This window comes from Amblyomma mixtum, chromosome 3, assembly GCF_055824585.1.
Source record: "Amblyomma mixtum isolate Tamu chromosome 3, ASM5582458v1, whole genome shotgun sequence".
NCBI classification, from domain to species: domain Eukaryota; kingdom Metazoa; phylum Arthropoda; class Arachnida; order Ixodida; family Ixodidae; genus Amblyomma; species Amblyomma mixtum.
The window spans coordinates 48,968,530-48,989,300 of record NC_143014.1 but is presented as its reverse complement, the minus strand read 5'-3'; the positions used below and the strand labels follow the sequence as shown (position 1 = coordinate 48,989,300).

Genomic DNA, 20,771 nt, shown 5'->3' with positions numbered 1-20,771 from the left:
AAACTTTGTCGAGCCACAGCGCCAAGGGTATTCGTGTTTTCGAAATTCTAAAAACTGATATAGCTGTTACTGACGACTGGCTACAAATCTCTAATTGCAACTAGGGGCCTTACTCTGCTAGTTAAAAAGTTAATTATTAAAAATTAGTTAACAAGATACTTAAGACGATTCACCGGTTTTCTGGTGTCCGCCAGCACTCCTAATACTATGCCGCAAAAGCCATATTTTTATCCTAAAGAGCCTATTTTTCAAAGTTTTTTATAGTGTTCGCTGAAACACACGCCGCGGAACTGTTCGAAATAGTAAGGGCAAGATAGAAAGGTATACCGTAGTAGATATAGTAAGGCACACCGTTATTCCCAACAGGGCCTGCGCGACTGCAAAGTAAGGGACGCCAACCGGCGGTTTCCAGAAACCGATTGGGGCCCGGTGCCTGCATCGCACTAGAAAAAATTCGAAAAGAAGCGAAGTTTACAGCGTCCAACAACCCGCTGGCAAAGAGGACTCCGAGGGATTGGGGAACTTCGAGGAGACTCGGTCGAGACAACTGTTTTGGAATTGGTAATCTGGACAGTTTCAGTAGCGTGAAGAGAGGGCGCACCGTAGTTGATGTAACCGATGTTGCGCACCGCGTAAAATAAATTCTGGTTTCGGCAACTGGTTTGGTCCGGCTGAATCGAGAGGACTGAGGGAAGAGCTGAGGATAGGAAGAGGAACCTGATTTGGCTAATGGCAACACAATATTTTTGTTAGTAAAAGTGGCTCCTGACAAAAACAACGGAATGCGTTTGTCTATTGACGAGCATGTCCGGAGCGCTTTAATCGTCCACAGAACAGCCACTACAGGGCCGGATTAATGCAGGGTGCGGCTGGGGAGGCTGGGGCAGTTTTCGTCGGAAATAATTGGTTTGAGTATGGTTTTTTAAATGTAAATTTTCAGGCTTTGAAGAGAGCCCCCCCCTCCCCCTCCTTCCCCTAATCCGTCTCTGGTCCACGAGCGGCGGTTTTCCCACCAGCCATACCCGAGAAATTTCATTCCTACTTATTCTGGTGGCAGAGCTCGAGCGTACCGCGAAAGAAATATGTGCATTCGTCGGGAAAATACCCCGTTAAACAAACGCAAAAAAAAAAAACTTTCTATTCCTTACAGTCGCTATACCTTACAACCTTGCTTTTAATTGCACAGATCGAGCAGACGTTGGGTCGACGCTAGAAAGATTCGCATTCTTTAAGTGCTAAACACTGCGATACGCACACCGCTCTTGGACAGTGGACGCATCGTCGCGACTGAATCAGCTCATGCGCGATGCGAGGACGCTGGCACTCACTGGTGTTTCGCAGTCTGCATGCAGCAACGCTACGAATCCGGCTCTCGGTGGACAGCAAACAGAACGCAAATGATCAAATTTTTTCAGGGGAATCCTCCAAGGTGGAGTAGATTTGTAATAAGGGAGTAATTACTCATTGACATCCACCCGAGCGGAGCCATACGGCTACAAATGCGGTTACAGCCATACAGCTTTCTCAAAAACTTCGAAGTTAAGGAAAATTTCGTCCTGGTCCGGGCTTCGAACCCGGGACCACCGCTTCACCGGAGCAGTCGCTCTACCAGTTGAGCTAACCGGGACGGCAAGCTTATGGTAGGGCGAGAGCGAATTGATAAATAACTCGAAATGGGACAAATGTTTTAGGGGAATCCCCCAAGGTGGAGTAGATTTGCAATAAGGGAGTAATTACTCATTGACATCCACTCGAGCGCAGCCATAAGGCTACAAAGGAAAGCTAAACAGCTTTCTCAGAAACTTCGAAGTTAAAGAAAATTTCGTCCTGGTCCGGCGTTCGAACCCAGGACCACCGCTCGAACCCCGTACCGACGGGTAACCGCTTCGAAGTTTTTGACGAAGCTGTATAGTTTTCCTTTGTAGCGCTCGGGTGGGTGCCAATGAGTAATTACTCCCTTGTTACATTAGCCACAGATGTGAACAACCCTGCTTTGCAACGAGCATGCTACCTGGCCCACACGATAAACGGCTCGAAATGAGCTTGGCAGCCGTGTAGCCGTTTTCCGCCGAGGCGTCCGTGGCGTCGGTGCATGGCGGGTTCAGCTGATGTAATAGTGCGACGACGCTGGCGCTCCCTGGCGTTTTTCCATCACGTTACAGCGCTCAAAAAAGGGCGTACGGTGAGGACGCGCCTACCAGGACTTCATCACAAGTATGTTTCTCAGTGTTCGTGATAAACGGCACAAAATACATGTAGCGAGCTTGTCAGTCATGTTGGCTGGCAGTGAAGGCGCCCACGCACTGCGACGAGCGATGGAGCGTCCATTTAGACAGAGGTCCCTCACTGTGTAGCGACGAGAGCTCATGTGGTGGCAACCATTGGCAGGCGGTTGTATACCATACCAATATCAAGGGCATTGGGAGGCGGGGCTGGTACGCAACATATATCTGCAGTCTATCGATAACTGGCACAATTGCGCGTGATCGATGTCGAACGTAATTCGTTGTAAGTATGGTCCTATTCTGTAGCTGTTGACCGCAAGCTCAAGATTTTGTTCAAGGATGGTGGCCTTCCAGTGGGCGTCGCGCTTGTCCAAGGGTTTGTGGCGACGAAGTGTGCGCGCACATGGGGGCACGTTGCTCAAGCGGCGATGATGAGATCACGTCGGAGAGTTTCAGCACAGCGCGATTAGCAGTGCCCTCCGGTGAACTACTTGCACGGAAATCAAACTGCGCTTGCAAAGTGGTGTGCGCGCGCATGTGTCGCATATCGAGGCACCGGATCGCATGCATAAACTCCCCGCGATATGCTACAAGACTCTTGTTTTCTGCCAATATACGACTGAATGCCTTCCGGCATTCAGTCGTCCGAAACACGGACACACGAAGAAACGACACACACACACAACGCTCGTGTGTGTGGCGTTTCTTCGTGTGTCCGTTCGTCGCGCTGTTTCTTCCTTTAAATGCATTACCAACAAGCCCGGAACCTTGCTCTTCTGAACTTCGTCTTTAAAGGGTTCCTGCGAGACCAAATGCTAGCTGTTATGACTGACAAGTTCAAGGCGTCGGAAGTAAGTGCTGCCCGCTCGAAGTACATCCGTGACAGTGACTACGTGCAGTGCTTATCCCTAATAGCGGCACAGCAGAACAGTGACGCGGTTTATTTGATTTCATCCAGTCAAAAAGTACTGAGACAGGAGGAAGTGAGGTATGGGCTCCTACGTCTCATTTAGCGATGAGAGACACTCGGGGCCTTCGGCGTATGCAGTTTATATGCCTGTCTTAATTTCTAGCGCAAGGGGACGCGCCTTAGACATTTCCAGTGTGCGCTCCTTGGGCATCCCCATTTTGCTCACTGGAGTGTGCATCGGGCGCAAGTACGCTGGACACGGTAGCACAAGTAGCCTGCACCGGTTTGCGACGGTCCGTGGAGCAGTAGTTCTGAAATCTGCGTGAATCATATGGGAAGGTCTATGGGATACAATCTTCTAAATTGTGCCCTGCAGATAGGGTCTATCCTCCTTGACTGACATCCATAGTGCCAATAAGCGCCAAAAAAGAAAGGAAAACCTCTTCACTGAGACAAGGAGCAAATAAATATTGGCAAATGTAGGCAAATCGCTATAGATTGCAGATGACTGACAGCTCATCTGTCATCGTTCTGACATGGCACTCCATAAGCGAAACCCGCCAGTGCAAAGCGAAGAGTTGCGTTAAGGGGCAGAAACCGAAAGTACTGAAAAGCGCTTCCCCATAAAGAGCTGGAGAATGCGGAACCTCTTTTATCCGACCATGGAAGAAGAGAAAGATGGAGTTCGCTTCAAAGCCCGCGCACCACGCGGCACGCGTGCCTTCGAATTTCCGTTCGCCGCTGGTCACGCTCTGAGCGTGACGTGCCTGCTGCAGGTCGCCATTTTGTCCAGAGGCTTGCATTCTCGGTGCTTTTCGCAGCGAGTTTTGCAACGGGCATCGTCGAGAATTCGCAGAGCCGGAGAGCCGTACCGGGGCAACCCAGCCTGTAGCGCAAGCTCCCAGTTGCGCCCACGTAAGCGGCGTACCTCGTCAACTTATCTCTGCTCTCGTGCGTCCAGCTGCGATGCCGCAACGCCTCCCTGGCAGGCTGAAGATGGAGCAGCAACGATCGTCCAGGAGCCGCTGCTTCGCGCCTGACGCGTGCTTTGTGAAAGTCGACTGCCCACGTGCCTTCGGCGAGTTGTCCAAAGCTTCAACAGACTATGTTCTTCAGTTCGTGCTGGTCCTCCTTCGGAGCCCACATTTTGAGCACAAGAACAGTCTTCTTCGTCTACCCCATCAGTGCGAAATGCCTGCCCCTGGTGGCGCCCAAGAACCCTCTGGTAGGATTTCAGCGGACGCAGGGCACAATGTCGCCATCGCCAGTGGCCAGCACCTGGTAGCACCCTTCCCTCGATACCCACGTCGTCCTCGCAGCAAACCGGACCGCCTTGAGCTCCAGCTTTCGGCTCAAGCTGTCCCGCGACTTCAACGTCTTGCTACGACAGACACTGCGCCGGGACCAGCTCTAATCGTCGTAGAAGCGGGACAGCTAGCCCACCTGCTGCGAGATGGGACGGAACCTGTCACTGATGCACCCGGAGCGCATGCACCATCCGACCTCCGTGGCGTCAGAGAAGACGAGGAAGAACTTGTGCACCAGCTGGCGGCTTTCGCCAAAGCTGGTGCCCCGCTTCCTCACTGACAACTTGCTCATGGTGCGTCCACGACCCTTGTACAATCTGGGCTCCATGTGGTCGAAAAAGCGGAACACCCATTCCATTTCTTGGAGGCCGATCATCTCCCCTCCTGCTCATTTGCGGGGAAACGGGAGGTATGGGTGCGACTCTCGCCGGGAGCTGGACATGGAACGGGAGCGGCAGCACGATCTTCGTCGTAGCCTCGCATCGACCACAACCAATGAAACGAGCAATGAATGAAGCGACAATTTATTTACCAATTGACATGTTAATGAAACAATAAGATCATGATTTTACTTGTCCCTTGGTGCTTCAAGTCTGAATTCGTTCATATATGTGTGCTTCCATGCATATTTCGCTCAGTGGGCAAGGTGTCATTATTTATTAATGAATTGCGTGCTTACTCCGTTAAAACGAGCACAAGCGTTCCCGCTATCCAAGGAGTGCTGGGCTGATCGGTCCATTAGTGCCATTTTGTTCTCTGGGTATACTTCCCTCAATGTGGCATTTACAACACATTATTTCGTAAGCTTTACGAAACGTCTTCTTTGCGTGTTTGCCACCGTAAAAAAAAAAACAATAAATATCTATCCTGCACTTGAGCGGGTTCGATCCCGGCCGCGGTGGTCGAATTTTGATGGAGGGGAAATTCTAGATGCCCGTGTACTATGCGCTGTCAGTGCACGTTAAAGAACCCCAGTTGGTCGAAATTTCTGGATCCCTTCACTACGTCGTCCCTCATAGCCCTTTGGAGTGTTAAACCCCTATAAACTATTAAACTAAACTGTCGTGTACATTAATTTCTTGGTCGTGCATTAAAGAGAACCTGCAGAGATGCTTTTAAACGTGCTTAAAGTGCTACTGACAAAAAAAAAAAAACGTGCCGTAGAGCATTAACTAGCTTCAAATCATGAAGCAACCGCCGGTGATCGAGGCTCCGTTTCTTGAGGCCGCGTTTCGGAGAAAACGAGATGCATGCCGCACGTGTAATATGGGATGTTTAGCGAGCCAAAGCGACACAGCCCAATTTTAGCTTTGGCTCATTAAACCGAACGCAATAATGAAATACTGAAGAGGTTCAGAGTTAAAGGGGCACTGAGGAAGTTTTAAAACCTTATTCTTATAAGTAGGGGGTTGGAATATTTGTTTTGAACCGGAAAAAAAGGCTTATAAACGCACCAAATATATTTCTTTCTTTTTAGAATTCGGGGAGACTTGTCCAGTCGCAGAGTTCGCTCCGTGCAGCCGCGGGAGCAGGACGTACAGTCGGGGACAAAAGTCTCCGGACCACGTGTTTCTCAAACGAAGCTTATAGCTCTACTATCAGACAGCGGCTGGAGACCGCACTTGTGGAGATGAAAGAACAAAAATTTAACTTCTATACATCCACAAGTGTGGTCTCCAGCCGCTGACCAATAGCAGTGTTATCGGCTTCGTTAGAGGAACACGTGGTCCGGAGACTTTTGTCCCCGACTGTACTTTCCCAGCTCCTGCTGCACGAGCCCTCTTTGCACGTGGTGCACTACATGTGGGGGCCCATCCATCCCTGCACGCCACCGTCGTCCACCATCCACCTGGTGCCAACCCTGGGACCCTTACGCGCATGGGCGCCTTTGCCATTCCGCGCAGGAAACAACGCGGCCACAAAATACCACTGCGGACCCACCTAAACTCCTGGCCAGAACAGAAGGCGGCGATCGATTGCCTGACTACCATCGCCTAATAGACTGAATCTCTGCAACATACTCCCATGCCCTTGGCTCAGAATACTCCTCACAGTCCTGTGCACGAAGAACTTATCTGCGGGAGTTCATAATCGTTGATCAGAAGCAGATTTTGCCAGAACCACTTGCAGACTGGCAAGACAATTTTGCTGCTTCTAGCGCAATTTCAAAAATCGCTAATTAAACTTGGGGTTTGTTAATGTTAATGCTTGAAGGATAGCGCTATACTCACTCTGATCCATTCGGATAGCGGTTGAAGTAGCTCAGAAGGCAGTAGCAGCAACGATGACGAAACCTAAGTATCCAACGAGACTTTTATTAATGGACTGTTTCCCGAGTCTTCTTACAAGTGGCCGAAAATCACTGGCTGCATTGACGACGGAGCACATAATTATTCGCGGGAAAAGGTGTGAATACATATGTTCATGTGCATTCATTCCCGGTATTGGGTCACTTAACTAGTTGATGATTAAGTCACTTTCGTACAGATTCGACTCCTTAGTTGTATCCAGCACTGCAGTTCTCCACGACATATGTATTTTAAAAAAAAGATGGGCGGAAGGTTTTTTCCCGGCTCCTTTTTTTTCACCATCATCAAACTCCAACGGCCCACGTGCGCTTGTGGATAACTTTAAAATGAAAAGTGTTGAATGCACGACAAAGACCTATCCTATATCACTCCAACAAACCCTGCCCTGTGCCAGGTGGGGCCACCTTATCGCTGCAATGTAATCCGCCCATCTGACTCCCTGCGTCGATTGCCTAGACCTGGAATCCAGTTCGTTACCCCTAGAGACCAGTACATGCCCTTCGCATTGCGTGCCCTTTCCATGCCCTTTTTGTCCTCGATTTTCGCTCAGACATCATGAACATGAACATGTTCTTCCTGACCTGCTCCTGCTCTTATAACGTTACATCTGCAATCAAGAAGAAAAAACGATACACCCTTTAATGCAATAGAAATTCAAGAGTTTTAAGGACCCACAGAAATTCCAGGACTCTCAAGGCCCTTCAAAACAATTTTTTCCATAGACAGGCGTTTTAAGGACCCGCAAGAACATATGATACAGAAAGCACAGCACCCTAGACGATTCCAGTCTAGCAGTTACACGAAGGGGCAGGAGCTCAACGCGAGATGCTGCTGCACCGGCGAGAATCGCCGCCACGTGGCACCGAGCGCACGCCGCCCACGGTTCACCACGTGGAGGCCGCCATCGCCGCGTGCCCCTAGCCCCCTCTCCTGCTTCCCAGGTACCGCATGACAACAACAAACAACGACCTGAGAGCAAGGCTATGACAAGGCTCACAGCACACCGCAAGCACTGACCGCAAGCGACGGTGGTCGGCGGAACCAGCCGGCAGCGTCGAAGAGGAAGGGGCCAACAAGCACGCCGCTCTGCGCCCCCTCTTTCTCCACGGGTCCCCTTCCCCACAACCTTCATGAGAAGGAGAAGGAAGCCATGAAACCACAACCGAGGTTGCAGCAGACGTCCCAACGTCTGCGCCGGCCTCCAAACTGGGTCATCCCTCTTCTCCCTCTCTCGAACGGGGGAATCCCTCGGAGGAGTCAGCAGTCGGTTGGTGAGCTCCTTCGCAGGTTCCCGCCACTGCTGCCCTGGCCTCCGTGGCGGCGGCGCCACCAGCGAGGACCGGGAGCGCTGCCGCGTAGCCGCGTCGTCTGCTAGCCGCGCGGCCGCGCGCCCTGACCGCAGCGCGACAGCGGCGGGCTGCAGCCTGGTTTCGTGGAAGCAGGTCACCACAAAAGCTCAACGCCGTCGACAGCCTGCTCTACATCGAGCAGCAGCTGCGGTACGGGAACCTGACAACCGAATGGGCGCACTGCTGCTCCAGCCTGCTGACCGGAGTACCGGCTGCGTATTCGCCAACTGCAGCCTGTACAGCCACAAGGCTTGAAACCACGGTGAATTGATCACGGTGACTGAAGATTGTCACAACGGCTTACCTAAAAGGGATAATGAATCAGTAAATAATGCTTAAAAGTCTATACCAACCTATTGTTACTAACCATGTAATATTTAGTTTAAATTCAAAACTGATATTCCAGCGCTCTGAATAAGCTGTGTTAAAGTATGCAGAAAATCTTTTTTAAATCTTAAACGGCGTTATATGCCACTAAGCATCACGATTTGCGACCTAAAAGGGGAAAAAAATAAAAATGAAATAAAAAAACAATAGAATTACAGTACAGACAGCGGAGTCGAACGGCCGACCTTCCATACGCAACACGTGCCTCTAATCCACTGCGCCATAACGGCGATGTCAAGCCGTCGTTCTAAATGAATATTTATAACCAGCCTTAATGGTGGCTGCTACCTGCCGGTGGGCGGCGCTGCCATCGCTGGCTGTACCGGCTGCATTTGGCGAACACGCGTACCGGCTTCACCCAGGACCGAGGCGGCGGAGGTGCTTGGACCGCGACCGGGACTCCTGGAGGTCCGCGTCAACACGAGGCGCAACGTGGTGGCCGTGCATGCGGACTGCGTGGCCACATTGCGGGCTCTGCTCGGCACCATGGCCACCTGCGGCATTTCGGCACGCGGCAAAACTGTTCCGCGCGGCCAGTCCACGAGCCTTGTATTCGCCGTGGACTCCCGGGACTCCGCGGACCAGCTGCTCGCTGCGGTGGAGACCGAGGAGCAGATCGTGTCGGCATCCCTCTCGGGGAGCTTTTTGACGGTCTGCTTCGTAGTTCCGACACCCCCGGTGCAAGTCACCGTCCAGAAGCAGCGCATGGGTGCCAGGCCATGCCGACCGCGGCTCCTGCAGGTGCACGAGGTGCAGCGGCCTGCCCTTTCGTTCTCTCGGTTACCTCTTTATTTCCCCTCCTTGTCCTCTCCCTATCCCTTTTTTTTCCGATGGATGTGGCTCAGATGCATCTGGATGCGACGGCAGACGCCGCGGACAGCAAAAACATTTTATTTCCTTTTTGTATTTTACTCTACAATAAACCACCACTAATAATAATAAGGGCACGCTTCATCTCCTGACATCACGTGCGTACCATGTGTTTAGGTCGTCGGTAAAGTGCAAACGTTCGAAGACAACAGTATTTCCAAAGGCAGCAACGCCGCTGACTTGCAAAAAAAACGGTTTGCTGGCTGCTGTCACGCTGCACGCAGGGCGCTGAGGTTACGTGCCAGTGCCGGAAGCGACGCTGCGTGCGTTGTGACCAACGACCCGATAAGCAAGTAAGAACAGAAATAGCCGAACCCGCCAGGATTGGAACCTGGAATCTTCTGATCCGTCGTCAGAGGCTTTATCCTTTGCTCCACAGGCTCAATGCGTTGCTAGTCTTGTGTTTATTATTGATAAATATATATTAAAATAACACTGACGCAAGGAGTGCAAAATAAGAGGAGTTCGGGGCAGCTGGCAGCCAAGTCCGGCAGTCGGACCTCATGCGGATGGCAGCTCAGCATCGGTGGCCGGAACAGCACAGCGGCTGACCTAGACTCCCGGCGCACAGTGCGAGCATCGTGATGGCCAGCACTTCGTTATCACAGATCCTCCGGCAGCGAAGCACGCCAAGCGAGGGCCTCCAAAAATGGCTACATTTAGTTGGCTTGGCTTCACCGCATGACAGCGATGTGATGTGGAAAATAAATACAAGATACCAAACACCACCCTCAAGCACACCCCACGTTCACCTCGTCACGCGGTTGCACAGTGTTCCCTTTTATACGTGTTGCTTCTACTTGCGCGCTATGCATGCAGAATGGAAGCTAATCAAGAAACTCTCCTGGTGTGGCAAGAAGCCGTTTTAATATTTTCCGGAAAGTTTTGCGGACCAGGCAGGGCCCCGTTCGAAAAACGCAAGCTCTCGACTGGGTTGCTTACAGAACAAATATATAATACCGCCATTCTCTTGAGCAAGGGCAACTCGATCAGTATTGAGTGAACTGCTCGAGATACCGAAGTTCATGACTGAACTGCGAGGAGGTAGGTGCGCTATAAGGAGCCTAGGTATTCTCACCAACGAGGCCCATCGGTTTTCAGACTACTGTCTCGATGTCCAGCAACGCGCGAATGTAGAAAGGCGAGCGAAATGCTTCAGTACCAGCTGAGAGTGACACCTTTCTTTTTTATCCCCTTTCCTTCCTACACTTGCTGCGGTGGACAGAAATGAACACGGTCGAACACGCGCGCATGCATTGAACTCGAAGGATATCGCCAAATAGTTCGATATCTAAACGACCATAAGTAAGCCTGTCTTTAACCTGGAAGCAAGAATGCATTGCATCCACGCTAGTGACGCGCTTCTTGCAGCGACTGCTGCCTATCGTTGTGCTGAGAGCGCACCTCTCGCTGTAGGCGTTGGTGGGCTCAACTTGCTTCGCATCGAAATTGCAATTGAAAGTGCTCCAAATTAGTCGCTGCCTACCATAAGATGATTAATCCAGTGGCCAGCACATTGTAAACAGAATAATCTCTTTAAAATTAAGGTACATTTGATTTCCGCAGCGCCTTCGGCAGCGAAGCACGCCAGGCGAGGGCCGTAGCTATGCTTTTAGTTAGTCACGCTGACTTCACCGCATGACAGCGATGTGATGTGGAAAATAAATACAAGATACCAAACACCACCCTCAAGCACACCCCACGTTCACCTCGTCACGCGGTTGCGCAGGGCTAGCAACGCCAGCAGGTGCCCAAGGCCGCGCAGCTGACCCGCCTCCGTGGGCATATCAAACGTTCAGCTGAAGGCGAGTTCGATAAACGCGGACAATGCTATAGCTTTGTACGACATTTTCAAGGGGACTTTAAGACTTTTTCATATGAACAATAATTCGATATATCCGGTCTCAACTGAATAGATGAAGGAAAGGGTAATAGACAGCGCAGCTGCAGCTGAAATGAGATACTGGACTGGTGTCTCGGCCGTGTTGCAGCCGGGGAGTCATGTATAGTCTGTTTCCCAGGGGAGGTACCGCCGGGTCGCGGGGCAGCCTGATCAGAGCTGGCCAGGATTCGCAGGCGTGCTCGAGTGGCGAATTTATGGGCAGGCCTGCAAGGACGTGGGCTTCGTATCACGTTGAACGGTATTGGTATGCGCGCCCAACAGCGCTGCGCGGCGCCGCGTGACGAATAGCTTGCGGGGATGGAGAGAACTCAGGACTACTGACTTCTGCCCAATGCGCAGACGGCAGTTGCGCTCCTCGCACCTCGGCATCGTGCGTGGCGTTGACAACCAATGTATGGAGAAAAGAAGCAGCGCAACAACACATCGGACAAAGAAGAAACAACCACCACCACGCTGACTCCCATTAATTTGATTCCACTAATTTGATCAGCGATTATCAGAGGATCACTTTACCAGATGGTGGTGGTGGTGGTGAAAACTTTTAATTGCTGAAATAGAGTTTGGGAGCCACAGAGTGGCCCCGCTACATGGTCGGCGTCCCTAGTCCGGGACACCGCATGACAATGCCCCGTCTCTCGCCCGTTTCACTAGAGCCCTTTGGGACTCAAGCGAGGAGCAGTTGAGGAGGGCAGTCTCCCATGCCTCTCTGGAAGGGGTAGGGGAAGGGGGGAGGTGGGGATTTTGAGTACATGCTCGCACCATGTGGAAGATATCACAGGTCTCCCCACAGTGCGGGCATCGCCCATCCGTGTTAGGATCGTAATGTTTTAAGATTGCAGGTCAGAGTAGAGTACCTGTCTGCAGGCGCCTTAAAGTTCGCTCCTCCGTCTTACTCAGCCCCTTTGCAGGGGCCGGGAAAAGGCGGTGGTTGTCGCTATAATGCGTTATTATTTCCCTGAATCGCAGCAGCGGCTGGTTAGTCTCCGAGCCAGAGGAGCTTGAATGAGGAGCCCGGTGAATAAGCGCTCGGGCAGCCGCGTCAGCGGCCTCATTACCTCGTAAGCCCTGATGTCCAGGAGCCCAAATGATTCTTTTCGGTGTTGGATCAGTGGCAGTCCGTCTTAGAATGCAAGCAGCTAAGGGGGAGATCTCCCCTGCCAAGTAATGAGCACATGCTTTTCGGGAGTCCGTAATGATGATTCTCGAATTGGCGTGGGCGGCAGCAAGCGCTATCGCTACTTCCTCGGCTCGCATTGAATTCGGGGATCGAAAAGAGAGTCCATCAACGTGCATTTCCTGGTGAACGACAGCGGCCGTGTAAAATCCCGTGGGCGGTGGCCCTGCTACGTTTACACAATATACACCGGGTCGGGAGCCGTGTTGTCTCTCAAGAGCCCGAGCCCGCGCTTGTCGTCTGTTTTCGTGCATGTCGGTGTCTATGTTACGGGGGAGCGGGGAGACCCAGAGCATATGGCGCCACAGTACTGGGATACGCTCCGCCTCCTCTGGAGTGCAGTCGTGTTGGATGTGTAAGCGGTTTAGCAGGCGGCGCCCAGGGGCCGTCTGCATGAGCCGCGTGTATTGGTTCACGAGATGGGCCTCCCGCAGCTCCTGGTAGGAGTTTAGCACCCCCAATGCCTTGAGTTTGGCATTAGAGGTAGCCACCGGGAGATCCAGGGCTCGCTTAGTTGCCTTGCGGATGATGGCGTCTATTCGCGCCTCGTCTTGCTTAGTAGCGCGGAGATATGGCACGGCGTAGAGGATCCGGCTAGTCACGAAGGCATAGACGAGCCGAAGCGCGTCCCTGCCCCGCAGACCGCCCCGCTTGTTGGAAACGCGGCGGATCATGCGCCCTACCTGTTCGCCTACTCTCTTGAGTTTCACAATGGTGGAGTCCAGTCTGAGTCTGCGGTGAATGAAAAGGACCAGAATACGGAGCTCCTCCACCTCTCTAATAGGACCTTCTGACAGAGAGATGTGAATTGCTGTCCTATCCTTTCGGTAGAACTCAAGTTCGCCAGGATGCTTCCGTGTTTAACATTGTCGAAAGCCCCTTTCAGATCAAGGGCGAGGCTGGCTTTTTCATTATGTTGCATAGTTGTGGGTCGTATTACATCCCTGTGCAGCTGGAGAAGGACATCCTGTGCAGACATGCGGGGGCGAAACCCGAACATGGTGACTGCAAAGAAGCCCTTACTCTCCAGGTATGGAGAGAGGCGATCCCGTACCATCGTCTCCATAAGCTTGCCCGCACATGAGGTCAGTGATATGGGCCTCAGGTTGTCCGCATTCACGGCCTTACCTGTTTTAGGGATAAACGTCACAAGTGACGTTTTCCACTAGGGAGGGAGTGGACGCCCGCCCCAGATCTCTTTGATGTATTCTAATAAATGGAGGTAGGCTGAGTCCGGTAGGTTCGCCAACAGGTTCATTGTCATGTGATCCCGTCCCGGAGCCGTACCCCGGTGCATTTTTGCTAAGGCCGCCTTAAGGTCGTGCAACTCAAAAGGGGCATCAAGTGTTTCATTAGGCCTGCCAGAGTACATGTACTCAGGCCCAGGCGGGTCCTCCGTACGGCAGAGATATCTGTCGCACAGAGTGTCCGCACGTTGCGCCGTCGTATCTTGATACCCTTGCAGAGCCCGCCGGAGCTGCTTTTGCGTCTCCCCTCTCGTTTTGGAGGGGTCGATTAGACTGCGAAAGAGACGCCACGTCCCCTTCGAGCCCATCTGATGAGCTGCGGCGTCGCAGCGTGCTATCCAATTTGAATAAATAATGCTTCACCCTGACCAGACGGTGTTCCGTCGAACCTTGGACTATATTTGAATCTGAGAGTTCGGCAGCATACGCTGCAGCCTGCTCTGTGAGTTTAGCTATGCGGTCGCGTAATTTGCGATTAGTTTTCTGCTTTTTCCACCGTTTAGTTAAACTCCGGCGCGCCTCCCACAAATGCAGGAGGTGGGTGTCCACTGCGGGGATCTCTTTGGTGGTTTGTAGTGTTGTGACGTGTTGTTTCTGAATGTTGTATACGTAGTTAGCCCACTCCGCGTAGCCGCCGGAAAATAGTACGGGAGGGATGGTGTGATTTCGGAATTTGTGCCAATCGGTCAGCTTGGCCTGACCCCATTTTTTGCGCGCTGCCTTCGCCACGAGTGTAATCCTGAGAAGGAGGTGATCGCTGCCTAGAGAATCTCCCAAGTTCTCCCAGGCAGCCGCTCTAGCTCGGTGTGTGTGTGTGTGTGTGTGCGCGCGCGCGCGCGCGTTTGTGTGCGTTTGTGCGTGCGTGCGTGTTTGCGTGCGCGCGTGTGTGTTCGTGTGTTGGACACCCCAACCGCGCCGTAAGGGAAGGGTGGAGTCGAAGAAAAAACAAAAAGAGGTGTTGTTCCTGAGGGCTCCGGAATAATTTCGACCTCCTGGCTATCAAAGGATGGTGGTCGCTGGAATGATACAAGTTGTATGTGAAATTATTCGCAATGTGGTGGCTATTACGGAAAAATAAAAGGAGCCTGCCAGGATTCGAACCTGGAGTCTTCTGATCCCATGTCAGACGCGTTATCCGTTGCGCCACAGGCCAATTTTTTTTCTCTAATGCATGGAAGAACTTCCGTAAAAAGGGGGAAAACTTCAATCAAACTGGTTCGCGTCTCAAGTTACCGGGCTGCTTAATACGAGCCCGCCATAGCCCTAACTCAACACTGCATCCCCATCAAAACATCAAAATTCAGGGAGGCACACACATGCATCTAGGCACGGCAGCCCGCTTCGAGGTTCTTCGCGTGCAGAATATACACTCCTCACCAAAGCACACTGTTCACGAAACACAGATTTGAACGATCTTGGTGGCTCGGCATGTCTGTCCATCATACGGCTTTTCCAAAGACTGCATAGTCCCATCAACACAAACAGATCATAATACACAATAGAATTTTTGCCAACAGGCAGAAGTCTAATAGTGTATGGTGTAATTTCAATGTCCTTCTTAAGAGTTCGTTGTAGTATGTCCCAAAAGAACATGGCATCGCGGCACAATATGAAGCAATGATCAATTGTCTCAGGCACGTTACACAGACGGCAATTCAGATTCAAGGGTACAAACATCTCGTTGTCATTAAGAAATGTCTTGACAGGCAGCGTCGCTGTGTGTAGTTTGAAAAAGAACGTTTTAGCGGCTGCCTGAATGCACATCCGCCTAACACGCTTTAGAACATTGATGTCCAAAGACCCCAGATGAGGCTGCCGATACAATGGTGTAGGGAACAAAGACTCAGTGAGAGCCTGGGTCAGCAGTTTTCTCGAGAGGCTATAGAGGTAATCTAAAGAGAAGCGCACAGTGAGGAAATTGAAAATGTCAGCAACCTCCTTAAGGAATCCCCATAAAGTCCCCTCACGAGCCTGCACAGTCGGTGCGAATAAGTAAGGCAAATGAAAACTAAGCCGCCTTATGAGCACAGCTACCAGAAACGGTGGTTCGCCGATTTGAATAAGAAAAAAACGGGAAACAAGTTGATGCATGAACAGGTGAACAAGGCCCACTCCACCACCCTCTAAGGGAAGGAAAAAGTTGGCAAGCCTCATGGGCTCCCATTGAGAGCGCCACACGAATGTTGCAAATATTCTGTATATTGCTTGCACCTTCCTCCTCGCACAATGCAGGACTTGAAGGACATACGTGAGCTTTGCAAACAAAAATATGTTACATACCTGTGCCCTCTCAAACACTGAGAGTTCCCTACCCATCCAAGCCTGTGTTTGCCGCCGTAGAGTTACAATTTGTGAATCCCAGTAGGCTGTACTGTTGCGAACTTGGTGCAGCGGAACGCCTATGTACTCAAGAGGGCTACAGTCCCAGCACAGGCCAACGACGGGCACCGTCTTCATGTATTTTATTTATTGAAACAGGCCAAGATTATGACCAAAAATAAACTACCATGTTACTTTCTTTGTGTCAGTGTGTTGTTCCGAATATCCTTTTTTTTGTTGTTTCCTACACGTTAGAATTAAACGTTGGAGTAACTTTTCCTAACATTCATTACACATTTAACCTTCGCAGTGTTTAACCATGCAACTACAGAATAATGTTGCAGTATGCGGCCACAAAACGACACGAACTACAAGAGCGCAACACTAATGCGTGCGTCTCATACACTCCCCTCGTAACGGACAGCATCTCCTCAAAATTGAACAGCCATCCGTGAAGGTTGCCAGAAGTGATAGCGGTTAATCGGTAACATGCAGAGTTTTCTCCTGAAATTATGGGACCGTGCATGCGATCTATGGCTAGCCCCATCTCAGATGTAAGTAAAGCAGTGCTATAGAAGGTGCCCGAAGATAATACGAAAAAGGGACACCTTCGAGCACCTTCTATCGCGCTGTTTAGTGATGTCAGAATGGACCGACTAGGACAGCAAAAGTTCTACTCGAATACCATCTCATATCACCGAAAAGTTCTGCTAGTCGGAAAACCTCAGTACCGCACAGAGAAATATTCCGAGGTAGATCAAAGCTTTGTTATATTGGTAATGTTAGTTTATGGCTATGGTTTGACATTATATCAACATTACAGTTTGCAATGTTGCTTTATGGTTATGACGTCAACACTGATGTAAAATTTCGAACCCAGCATTCGAATACGTGCAATATTGATTAATTGTGTTCATGGTATTCAGATTGTCAAGAACCAGTTGTTGCGTAATGACCGCGCACGTTTACGACTGTTGTGTGTCGCCCATAAGCTCTTGGGCTTCTGCGGACTCTCGCAATCTATAACACTGTTGTGTACAAAAGAAACTGACCCCCCTCCTCCCTCTTGCAAGTTCCAAACCGTGACACAGTGCAGCAGAGTTCAGTTAAACTTGGAGAGGTGCCAGCTACTTTTGTCTCTGGCCCTCTCGACTTATAAAAGAGGGTAGGGGGGGGGGGGGGGGGTTAGTTTTTTTCTATGAAGTAGATAAATCTCTCAATAAAGGTCGTGTATGTATTTTACTGCAACTTACAAAACAATCTTATAGCATTATTTTAATGTTCAGTGCTACCTGGGTATGTATTCTGGGGTAAAATAGAAAGGAAAGCACATTCAATCGGAACAGTCTGGGCAGAGTAGCGCGGGTTCCGGAAAAAACGATCCCCGAAAAAACATCCCCAGTTGGGAAGTGGGAAAAAAATGTCCCTAGACGAGATCCTTCAAACGTCCTTTAACCATAATACAATGAAGGGTAAAGTCGGATGAAAGACATTGACAAGCGCGGCTGAATGCACAATAAATAAGCTGCATTTTTGTTATTTTTGCTTTGTGATGCTTTTGGGTCCTGATTTTCGTTTAGCAGCACGTGGTTTAGAGCTAAAAGCTAAGAACAGGACACTAGATCGCACGGACTTCTCGATACAGAAACTACATACCGCGTGACGACCGAGAAGACACAATGACTGCACTGAAATGTCCAATGCCGGAAGGTACCGGAGAAATGCTATACTATTTTTATACAACACATCATGCCGGTGCCTACAGGCAGAAAAACAGAGCTAATAACATGATGTTCTCTTGATGCAGGACACACAATAAATAAATAAAACCATGCGGAAGCATGGCGCAGAAGGCTGAGAAGCGTGCTTGGCCACAGCTGCAAAAACCGCGTGGAAAGCCATTGATGCATTGCGCTAGGAAGAAGCGATCATGGAATAATTACGGCCCGTAAACTGTTGCAGACAGACAAGTTAAAATAAACTATGCGTGTATTTTGAGCTGACAGGCGTCCACAACAAAACCCCCAAAAAAACGGTAATTCTAGCGTTGGGAAAAATATTTGCCAAAAAAAACCCTTGAAATTCCGTTCTGAGATGAACACCGGAAAAAAATACGCTTAGTTCTTAAAAATGAACACTGAAAAGTCCAACTAATAATTTTAAGCTGCATGAGTAAGTAGAAGAGACGCCTTGGGCTAGTGAATATATTATTACGGCGAGAGCCGTTATACGGAGCCCACCCAGGGCCTTCGCGTCGAGGAAGTCCGCAGAGTTGGACAGGTGCCCGGAGGTGTAACCCCCCACTGCAGGGTGCTGCTCCCGATGAGGCGCCTTCAGCGGGTCGAGAAGGTGCCGGCCGGGAAGTATAATATTTTTACTAGTCCCTTAGCTAGTTGAAACGGTAGTTTTTTTTTTTTTTTCAGTTACAAATTGCGGGCTGGCGCGATCGCGTAATATGATTGCTTCGTTCACTCTCTCCCGTCTCGCGCTGAGCGCTGGCGAGGACAGCGCAGGGAATCCTTATGGGTGCGCCGTTAGTGACCTCACGGTGAGGAGCCGTAGGGAGGCTCCAGCTAAGAACAAAAAAAAAGAGCTAGTTGGGGTCTGCGTCCGTCGTTCTTCGGCTCTTCATTCCTAACACGAAAGTTTTGGGCGAAGAAAGCCTGTCAATCGGTTTTGAGCAGCGGATTCAAAATGCCGAGGTAAAGCTCGGCGCTGGCGCACGAGCACCGACGGTCGCGATGAATTCGAATTTAAAGGGTTCCTGCGAGACCAAAATCCTGCTGTGACGACTGACAAGCGTCGAAAGTTAGTGTTGTCTGCTCAAAGCACATCCGTGACAGTGGCTACACCTGCAGTGTTTATCCCTAATGCGATCATTCAGAGCGGCACAGCTGAACACTGACGCGGTTTATTTGATTTCATCATGTCAAAAAAGTCCTGAGAGACGAAGAGGTGAGGTATGATCTCCTACTTCTCATTATAATTCCACTGCTATAGCGACGGTTGGGGTCTGGTTTTTGTGCGGAAATATAGGTGTAGAGTTATCGCCCCCGGGGAGTACAATAGGAGAGACCAAGCGATGGGAGACACTCACGGCCTTCGGCGTATCCAGTTTATATGCCTGCCTTAATTTCTCGCGCAAGGGTACGCGCTTCCGACCTTTCCAATATGCGCTCCCTGGGCATACCCATTTTGCTCACTGGAGTGTGCATCGAGTACGCTGGACGCGGTAGCACAAGTTGCCTGCACCGGTCTACGACGGCCCGAGGAGCAGCAGTTCTGAAATCTGCGTGTATCAGATGGGAAGGTGTTAGGCTACAGTCTTTCAAGTTTTGATCAGATAGCGTTCTCCACCTTGACTGATATCGATAATGCGAATTTGCGGCAAAAAAGAAATACAAACTTCTTCACTCATACAAGCAGCAAATAAATGCTGGCAAATGTAGGCAAATAGCTATACATTGCAGATGACCGGCTGCTCATCTGCCATCGTTCTGACATGGGACTCCATAAGCGAAACCCGCCAGTGAAAAGTGAAGAGTTGCGTTACGGGGCAGAAACCGAAAGCGCTGACAAACGCTTTCTCACAAAGAGCCCGAAAATGCCGTACCTCTTTTACCCGACCATGGAAGAAGAGAACGATGAAGCCTGTTCGCTTCAAAGCCCGCGCACCACGCGGCACGCGTGTCTAGAATTTCCGTTCGCCGCTGGTCACGCCCAGATCGTGCCGTGCCTGCTGCAGGTCGCCATTGTGTCCAGATTCTTGCATCCTCGGTGCTTCACAGAAATTTTTCCAGAGGGCAACGTCGAGACTTGACAGAGCTGCGCAGCCGTACCGGGGCAACCCTGCGTGCAGCGCGACCCCACAGCGGCGCCCACGTAAGCGGCGTCCCTCGTCAACTTATCTCTGCTCTCGTGCTTCCAGCTGCGATGCCGCAACGCTTCCCGGACAAGCGTCAGATGGAGCAGCAACGGTTGCCCAGGAGCCGCTGCTTCACGCTTGACGTGTGCTTTCCGAAAGTCGACTGCCCGCGTGTCTTCGGCGAGTTGCGCACATCTGCACCAGAGTACGTTCTTCACATCGTGGCGGCCCAGCTTCGGAGCCCAGATTTTGGGCGGAAGAACAACCTCCTTGCTGCACCCCATCAGTGCGAAATGTCTGCCCCTGGCGGCGCCCGAGAAATATATGGGAGGATTGCAGTCGACGCAAGGCACAATGTCGCCATCTCCAGTGCCCGGCACCTGCCAGCACCCTTCCCTCCATGCGCACGTCTTCCTCGCAGTAAACGGGACCAGCTTGATATCCAGCTTTCGGCCCGAGCGGTCGCTCGACTTCTACGTCTTGCTGCGACAGACACCGCACAGGGATCAGCCCTCATCGTCAAGCGGGACAGCTAGCCCGCCTGCTGCGAGATCTCGTCCAGGCTGCTGCTGCCATGCTAATCGCTCTTGGGACAGAACCTGATACTGATGCACCCGGAGCGCATGCACCATCCGGCCTCCGTGGCGTCAGAGAAGACGAGGAAGAATTTGTGCACCAGCTGGCGGCTTTCGCCAAAGCTGATGCCCCGTTCGTCGCCGACAACTTGCTCATGGTGCTTCTACGGCCCTTTTGCAATCTGGGCTCCATGGCCTTAAATAAGTGGAACACCCGTTCCATGTCGTGTAGTCCGATCGCCTCCCGGCCGGCTCGTCGGCGGGGAAGCGGGGCGTCGGAGCAATGCCTGCCGGGAACTGGACATGGAACGGGAACGCCCGCACGATCTTC

The 20,771-nt window shown here is 51.1% G+C and overlaps 1 protein-coding gene across 2 annotated transcripts in view; it reads left to right on the top strand.

The window, feature by feature from the left end:
* The window catches only part of LOC149350121 (uncharacterized), a 602,760-nt gene that overhangs the window by 483,327 nt on the left and 98,662 nt on the right, over positions 1 to 20,771 (top strand). The window lies entirely within an intron of this gene.